Source organism: Hakea prostrata, chromosome 4, assembly GCF_041222555.1.
Source record: "Hakea prostrata isolate BN-2017 chromosome 4, UWA_Hpros_2, whole genome shotgun sequence".
NCBI classification, from domain to species: domain Eukaryota; kingdom Viridiplantae; phylum Streptophyta; class Magnoliopsida; order Proteales; family Proteaceae; genus Hakea; species Hakea prostrata.
Genome location: NC_142603.1, coordinates 43,798,416 through 43,808,562, shown reverse-complemented (window position 1 = coordinate 43,808,562; position 10,147 = coordinate 43,798,416).

Genomic DNA, 10,147 nt, shown 5'->3' with positions numbered 1-10,147 from the left:
TCTTTCAGCTGAAAACCCACCACCACCCCTCCCCTGCCGGCAACGACCGCGCCCCCTTCTTCTCTCTCTCTCATTACCCATCGTCTTCCTTCAGGTGAAGGTTTCTCTGCCTTCTTTTGTTCCCATTGCTCCTCATCAATCACTCCCTGCTCATAATGCAACCAAAAATAGATTTTGGAGATCGTCTACCATTTTTTTTTTTTTAAATCAACTTTGCCATAGCTAGTCTCAAACTCTTCATTTTACCAACAAAAAATGAAAACATGAACATGAAACTGAGGTAGCAAAAACTACTCATAAAAAATTTGTTGTAAAAAAATAACAATGCAAGTGTACGCTATCATAACAAGTAACATATTGATAAAAGAATCGTTCCCTCAAGGACCATAGAGTAAGTACCAAACTAATTATACCAACTTTACTCAAACAAATAATAAGGAAGAGAATTATTCTAGATTATATTGCAAATTGAAATTGAATTTGAGATCTGTTATTAGCTAAAAACCTAAGGGTCAAATTTCACCATAACTAATCTTTCCCACCCTTTGATCCATCTTTATACTCTGAAAGATTTTTTCCTGATTGATAGTCGAGATTCCCTTCCCTATCTACTAGTCTCTCTCAAATACTGATAGGAATTATATATCTCTATGCGAATTAAAACAACTAAGAGATCATTAAATTCTATGGATTCCCATGTAACAACTACACAAACCATGTTAAGTATATTTCTATCTTACATGTAATTCATGACATTTACTCCAACAAACTAAACACAAAAATCCCCTATCGGTTCATTATGACTAACGAACTAGTTGATTAGTGGTCAATTAATCAAAATCATTAAGAACAAAGTAAAAAGGTCAATCAACGAAAACTATATTCAGAATTATATTGATGTATTCAAGAATTGATATTCAAAGTTAGGCTACATTTGATCCCTAAAAAAATTAAATTAGTTCATTCTATAAATTAAAAACATCATAGAAGAGTTTGAGAACATTGAAATAAAATGAAAAATAACTTATTCCAAAGCTCCAAGTCTCCAAAGCCAACCAATCTCCAAAATTGTCATCCACACTTCTCCAAAACATCCTCTAGCAGGCTCCAAAACATCCTCTAGCGGGTGCTGTTTTTCTTTTTACTCAATTTGGTACAATTCTAATTTCCTAATCTAACTCAACCAAGTAAGGATTTGGTGTGCAAATATGATTGACTTTGAGAGCTCAAATGCATAATCTCACCGTTGGATTTGAAGAGTAATAAGTTATGAAGTTTCTGTCCAAAAATCAGCTTGATTGAACACCAAATGACCATATGATGAAGCACTTGATCCAAACTGGACAGAGACACTCAAAAATGAGATTTTTTCCCCTTCCTATTTTTAATCTAGTCTCAAATAGCAAATAAAACCCTGGAGTATGCAAATAATCATTCTCTCCACATTTTTGACTTGAGGAAGCCATTAGTCTAACTCTAACTTGATGAAAAAGACTTTCCTTTTTGAGTGGAATAAAATCCAGCTTGGTTTTGTAAGATTATTTTCGCATAATTTCTCAATAATACCCCTGCAGATTTGGTTGATTTTCTGCAAGCAAAAAAATTAATCTTAATTAAAATTTGCTAGGAAATATATAAAATCACCAAATTATAAAAATAAAATTAATTAGTTAGTAGATATAAAATCTACTCATCAGTAGCAGAACCAGGAAATAAGAAAAAGTTCGAAAGTCTAGCAAATTGAATCAACTTTCAATTGGATTTTGAACCTTGGCATTCTCACTTTTCCTTTTAGTAAATGGGCGAAGAAGTTGTTGGATTTTGTTTTAAAAGCAAATAATATAATATAATATATTATTTATATAAGTTTCAAAAACGTTAAAACTCTATCTCCCAAGTTTTGTTTTAGGACTATTGTTTGATTCTTACCTCTATATGACTCATCTGGATGTAAAGATTCCGATCAAATGATTTTGACAATTCAGCATTTACAAGGTAACATAATTTACCATATTTGTTTAGTCTCATATCGGATGGAGCTAAAGATAAGATTGATTATATATACATTGATTGCTCCTAAGTCCTAAGTGGGATGTATGCCAGTAGAGAGTTAAATATAAATCACGCGCATGTGACGAGCTGGGCCGAGGCGAGCTTGGCTGAGGCCGTGGTCCATGGACCCTAATCAGACCAAGCCATAGGACACTAACTAATATTAAATGTCTATGATGGGTCATGGGTTATGATCTAGAAAACCCATTTTTGGGTTTTGTCGTGGGGAGGTGACTGTATGATCAATCACAACTCTTCCCCTTCAGATGTGACCTTACGAACAAATACCACTATTTTATGTAGGTTTTCATACAATTTAGGAGTATAAATATGAGAAATTAAACAAGAGTTTGCTCTTTGGTTTTTTGGAGTAGAAAAATTAGTATTCTAAAAAGTGAAAGTATTATTGTTTTACTTTCTTCCCTTCATGTGTTGTATACTACCTTCATATCTCCTCTGCAAGTAGAATTTGTTGGAATGCTAGCCTTCAAATCTAAAGAAGTTGTTGTATCTTGGGGGTGAGGACGTCAAGGTCAAATTGGTCTACATTTTAAGGGAGCGATCAAATACCTTAAGGAAAAGTATTGTTTGTACACCTCAACTCACCTTGTTCGATTTTGTGCTGTTATATTTCCGCTTCTTCTATCTATACGGTGCCTCTAGTATTTTGATTCTAACAGAAGCAAGAATCTGCAACTAAAATAGAGCGAGAAGTGAAAAAAAAAAAAACTCTCTAGACCTCTTTTAAAACCAGCAACATTTGATGGGATTCTGGCTTCCACCTGAAAAAACCTACTCCAAGATGGGGGGGGGCGCTAGTCGCCAACCAACATTATTTAACACTAGTTTGATTATCTGGCTCGTTTTGTAAGTGGGAAAGTCTCTGACAATCTAGAGTTTATTGAGCTTTGGAAGATGAAGGTAGTTCTTGTAGGTAGCACAGGTAGAGGACGAAATCGATGAAATATCCACCGCTCGAACTGGCGGAGATGGAAGCAAAATTCTTGGCTTATTGGACAAACTTGGTGAAGTGATGGGCACATCTGAAAATACCATCTTCAAATTCTAGTCCAAATCAACCATTTTTTACAGAATTCAAAACAAATAATGTCACACCACACCCAGTTGAATCCGATCATACCCGAATACTCGTGGGGATGATACACCGCAAGACTTAGGTTCAGTGACAATTCCATACAACATATGATATAGCATAATTAAAAGGACAATAATAAATCAAGTTCAAGTATCAAATTCCAAAATCTAATTGATTACAATCATACAAGGTTCAAATCCAAAAGACATAAACATCAAAGTGTTGAAAAGAACAGAGGATAGTTTGTTTGCAGTGGAATCTAAACTAAATTGATTCTCTAAGGGCCTGTTTGGTTACATGAATCCAGAGATTTGAAATCTCTGGATTCACAAATGGGAGATTTCGTCGTTGGTGTGTGACCCTAGATTCATGAATCTAGAGATTCACATTTTACCTAAAACGTGAATCAGGATTTGGGTTGGGGTGAAACCGGAGATTTCACCCCTATTATCAGTGTTAACATTTGAACCATAATTCAATAAATTTTTAGGATATTTCATTTCATTCTAAAATTTCAAGCTAACCACGTTATTTTATGACCTGACTCCGAGATGAGTCTATAGATTTGATCTCTAGATTTTGAATCTGTCGTCCCGGCCCTATTGAATCCAACCCCATAAGAATAGTCCTGGCATGGGCATGAAACTCCATGCGCGTCCACTTCTTCGGTCACTCCTTCAAGAAAGTTTGTCGGCGACGAATCCTCCATTTGGAAGGAGTCTTTATAACCTGCAATATATTCTAATAGAAACAGACATATAAAAGGAACATCATATCATGCATTTGTTCACAAGATCCCACACCACACATATAGCATGAATATCGATAATGGTATGATATATAAATGATTATGATATCATACTCCTAACTTTATCATGAAGTCTCTATGGTAGACACGCATTAAGTCATACACCAGTGGATAGTAGTACTCATGAGGTTATCTAGCCAAACATTTCTAGAACACATAGCATTAATGTATTTAGGTCTAGATGCATACTCATGTAAGTTCACTAGGGTAATGGGCGAACCACACAACCCTAGTTAGTAAATAGAGATAAGAGAATCTAAGTCTCAAAACCAATCCCAAACACATTCTCAAATCATCATTCAAAGATTATTGAAAAATAGAGGCAAACATACTTAAGTATATATATTAAAGCAATGCAAGATATCAATAATGAAAATTAATTAACATCATTAAACATGTAAGATAAGCTTAAGTATATTCATCACATTCCAACTTAATTTTTGTTATTCAAAGCCACAAATTTGCTCACAAGTGTCGGTGGTTAAACTCACAAAAATCCTAATCATGTAAGAAGATCAATAGGCATTAACTAGAAGTCAATTGAGTTTTAAAAGATATCATAAAATCATCCCACAAAAATCCAATCTGTCATATGGGTTCAAACCCGCCGTTCTCAACTTAGTTTAGGCGAAAAGTCATTATTTCACCACCGATTCAAAGTCGAATTGAAACGAAACTTTGGGAATGTCTAATTGGAAGCAATAGGGTCCTAAATGTATCATCAATTTAACCCAATTTGTTCTAAATCAAAAAGGCCCAAATTTGGCTCTCGCGAGTGCCCGCAGCATCTCTTGAGAGCCAAAGTGCAAAATCGTTTGCAACTATTCACACAAACTATTCACAAACTAGAGGGAAGCATAAATACAAATATTTATGAGCATTCAATATTCCCGACATGCTTCAACTACTGAAATCTCACATTTATTGTGATGAAAACCCACAAACTTATGTTTAAAGAAGAGGTTTGAAGAACTCTTACATTTTTCAACGTTATCGTGACGATCCGGGTCTCAACGCGCCTTCAGGTGGATGAAATCCACTCTTTTCCTTGGTTTATCCTTTTCCCCAAACCTCAGCCCCACTCTAGCATTAGAATGCATTTAGAGATGAGTTGAAACATAAAATAGGGTTTTAAAACCCAAATTCCTGACTCTGCCCCGTCACTAGGGATGGGCGGTTGGGTCAAGGTGGTCGAGTCACCCAACCGGTCCATGTTTGGACCCTCATCTAGGGTTCGATTCCAATGATTTTCGGCTTGAAAGAAAGGTCCTTCGATTATTTACATTTGGATATATTTACCTCGTCGATCGGATTCTCCATCGTCGGTCTATGGACGTGCCAAAGTCTAATTTTAATTCCTTTATGACTAACCTTATCTCTACTTTTAAATTTTAGGAGAGGTGTCGAGTCATCACTAGGGCCATCCACCAACATTGGGTCCACTACTGAACCTTCGGGCTCGACTCGAATGGCCCATAGTTGTTGTTGACTTGAGTTTCAGGTTTGCAGTCTTGAAACCATGGGTTAAAGGGTTATAAATCTAGGGGATTTCATAGATAACTAGTAAGAAAAAAAGTGGCTTAGCTACAAGAAAGAGACATGGTCATCGCCAGCTGGGGAGGGGTGGTGGTGAGTTTCCAAATGAAGGAAGATGGCAGGTGAAGGGAGAATCCCTTCACCCACCTAAGGAGCAACAACTCTAAAGAAAAAACCTATAGAGGGCTATTTCAGTGTTTACGTACACAAGAGGGTATTTGACTTTTCCAACCCTCACTTGACGGTCAATGGCTTGATCGTCAAGAGGGTAACTTGGAATATTGGGATATGCTTTGGGGGGGCGCCATGGAATATTTTGCATATAAAGGGGGCAATTAAGAATTTAGCCCCACACTTAAGGGGGCGCCATGAAAAGAACTCTTTTTTGTTTTTGGTGAATGGAGACAATTATTTAACATTCTACGGTAAATCAATTCTTTGTCTTTAGATGTTTTGTGGTTTTTGCTTCTTTATATAAACTCCTTCAATGGTGAGTAGTTTTTTCTTTTATTATCTGAGCTTCATCTGAATCAGCTTATGCGCACCTTGAATACATCTTTGGGGGGAGGGGGGGAATCTCTGCGGTGCACAGAGGAGTGGCCATCCAGCGGCCACCTTGGATGTCTACCATGTCACTAAATAAATAAGAGCCGTTCAATCTTTTGTACAATATGCCTCACCATTAAATTAATGAATGCAGTTTGGATGGAATAGATCGACATGATTAGACCAAACCTAAATTGATCGAACTTCTTTGTGTCTTCTCCTATCTCGATCCTAGTATGAGATTTGAGCTTGCAATGCATAGATGATTTCGTCCACACGTCTTAAGATCTTCAAGGGAGGAATGGATTTTGATCATTAGTTTTGAAAAATAAATATTTTGTCATTGTTTTAATTGATGGATGAATGACTCAAAGACCCCACGCCGGACGGAGTTGGTGAAGACTTCAACAAATGATTGCGACCGACAATAACTGATTACATTATGACAACACAATTGAGAAAATCGAACTTCTTGAATTGGTAAGTAATATTCTCCACAATTTATCTCCACAGATGCATTCTCTTCTATACTCTTATTGTTTTGATTGATAGATGAATGAAACAAATGGCTTTGAGTTTGCATTAGATTTAGTTTTGATTGCGTCTACACAGCTTAAGATCTTCAAGGGAGGAACGTTTTTGTAAAATTGTTTGGATACTAGCTAGGATGCCTATGAATCATTTGATGAAATGTTTGTAAGACCTGTATCTAAGACTTGGGTCAAATGTAAAGATTGACAATAGTATTTTGTGGAGTTCTTTTTTCCCCATTGTTAATATTTAGTCATTAGCTCAAAGAAGAGCACCTAAAGATAAATAAGGTATGACGGTTTGACTTTGCCGGGATTCGTATATTATTGTTCTTTTATTATTTATTTGTACATTTTCTTGAATAACCATGCTCATGTCTTTGATTTTGGATAAAAAGACCCTACTCATGTCTATTTCCTTAGCTTATGTGATCAGGCAAGATATATCGCTACTATCAATTACATAGGCCTACGAATAAAGCCAACTCCAATCAACATAGGGGAGCATGTGGGAGGCTTTCACTTTTACGTGATTTTACTATCATGTCATTAATACTGGTATCAGAGTATGATTCAATTCTAGATAATTCTTCTTTGGTTTTATAAAATATACTGAAAGTCTTAGGGAACTAGGCATAAATTCCTGTAAAACTCTGCGTGCTGTGGCTAAGATAGAAGAACTCAAGTAGAGGAAATGAGACTAAGAAAGAATTAAAAGGAAAAGAATTGTTGTTCTTAATCCCCTCCTCACCACCCCCCTAAAAAAAAAATAAAACTCTGCATCACATATGATTTACATTTGCACTAGGCCTTTATCTTATTTTTATCAAATTTGGTAGTATTAAATATGACATTTAACATTACTGCAACCTCCTTTTAATTATCTTAGCTTTTTCTTAAAATTTTATTAAGCTTAAACAGCTCGTTGTGGAAATCTTTAATGCTTTTGAATTTTTTTTTTAATAAATATATGTACATGTCTTCTTTTAATAATAATTATACTTTAGAAAGATATTTTCAATATTATATTTCTATCATAAAAAATACTGAAGTTCCAAAACAGTTACAAGAAAAAAACAAATATTTACGTGAAGATATAAAATATCAATTATAGAAAATTATTTGACAATTTACCTAAAAAATTACATGATTTCAGAATATATTTAAGAGTACAATATGATAAGATCCAAGAGAAATTTTGTAAAAATAAAGAGTTAATAAAATTAACCAAAAATATTGAAAACAAATTTTACAAGAAATTAAGACAAACAAATGATCATAAATTAACTAAAGCATATAGCCTTAGTTACATGAGTCTGGAGATTTCAAATATCTAGAGATTTCAAACTAAGACTTCAAACTAGGAGAAATTTAAAAATTAAGTGTTTGGTGGGAGAAACGACACCAAATTTATTTGACGCGATTTTGGAGCATGAAGCTTTTTGAAACCGGCACCCCCCCACGCCCTTACACTAAAACGCGGCGACTTTCCCACGGGCCGTGTCGCTGACCAAACAGGCCCTAACAAATTTAAGTCAATTAAAAACAATGTTGATAGAATGCAACAAATGACATTAGAACAATTGTCACAAAAAGGAAAAGAATGAGGGACTCTATGAGTGCCTTTTTATTTTCATATTTTTTTGTCATCATAATTTACATACATTACACTTAAGTGATGTATATTGTTTCATGGTTGAATATTACAAAACCTTAGTTAATCATATTGATTTACCATAAGAACTTTTAGCACAAGAAAAAAATTTACCACAGGAAATTAGAGCATTAATTTTTAAAAAAATTATATTATTCTACATGTCCCCAAACACTTCAAGAATTAGCAATAATAAAGGAACAATTAAGCTTAGAATTTGAAATATAATACGAAAATTTGTTCTATATTGCGTACAAAATCATTTTGATAAATATAAAAGAAAATTACCTTGGTTTGAAAATTTTAAGAAAATGTAACTAAGGCAAACCACATTAAAATCTCATAAACGATGGTTAGAAGCTTTAGATACCTATGAAAATATAAGAATCAGAAAATAATGAAATTTATAGAAAGATTGAATATTTAGATAGAAAACTAAATAATGTTAGCACATTAAGATTTAATTAAATTAGAATATTTAAATTTAGAAATAAAATCTCATAAATGAAATGTGATAACTTTAGATATGTATAAGCTATAACGTAGATTTGATAAATAAAAGGATAAACATATATTACATAGTGAAAACCAACATCTTAATAATATCACAGACCTAATGATAAACGCAGGGGTATTGTCGAAAAATATTTAGAATATATAAATAGACAATTACTAGATATAATAAAATATCAAATTATCAAAAATAAATAAATAAAAAAATGAGAGAAAACCAAGATTTCCAACAAAAAAAATTATAGAAATCCATAATAAAATAACAAAATAATATTCAAAATTTACCTAATAAAGAAGATATAATCAATTAATAAATAATCTTGATTATCATAAAGCTAAACCTTTAGAATTAGAAGCTTATAAAAATTATTGCAACAATTAAATAATGAGACAGAACATTTAAAAATTCAAAACCAAAATGTAAAAATTTATAATATAAAATTAGAAAACAAATAGAAATAATTAATTAATAAAATAACTGAAATAGAACAACTCATAAAAGACACTAAATATTTCTTAGGAAATTAACGGAACCTATAGAAAATCTTTTTTATAGTCAAATAAAATTAAAAGCTACAAAGTACCATAGTCAATTAGAATGATTAACAACAAATGAACCCCAAAATCCAATAGATAAAAATACAAATAAATAAATTTTCAATATTGTTATTATTAAGAACTTTAAAGGAAATTGATCAATTACAACACGATATATTAATAATGCAAATTACTCAAATAAAAAAATTAGAATTAGGTAAATTAACTAAACATATACTAAAAATAAATCTAAATGTCTCAACAGGACAAGATATACCTGATGAGGAAAGAATAAATAAACTTGAACCAATTCGGTTTGAGCCCAGTTCGACCAAACCAGATCGGTTTGAGCCTAACCGACCAGCTCGGGTCAAGTTGGACCGACCAAGTTAAGGTTAGTCAAATAAGTACAAAGTCTGAATGGCAAGGTAAATCTGGATAAGACTCTAGCCAAAGAGAGGGTATTCAATCAAGACTCAACTACTCATATTTGAGTAGGACTTAATGACTAAGATTTCGATCGCAACCTAACTAAAAGTTTGAGTCCCACTCAAACTCATACTTATAAAAGCTATAAAAAGGTATGAGAACTCAAGAGAAAGGTACGCTGAATAGAACTATCACTATTCGAATTCTTATTGTTCATTACTTTCTTGTCTTCCTTAGTCGGATCCCTAACTAGATCGTCGGAGGTGAAAACTCGACCTCCATGGTTGAACTCATTCTTGCAGGTTCAACTTGAGTTCAACCGGCTGAATACACGAACAGGATTGTGCATGTGACACCCAGCCCAAATCTAGCCCGGAAACCCGATCTGTTTTGGGTCAAGTAGGGTTTGTTTAATGTTGACTTTGAAGTTTGACCGTGATTTCAGT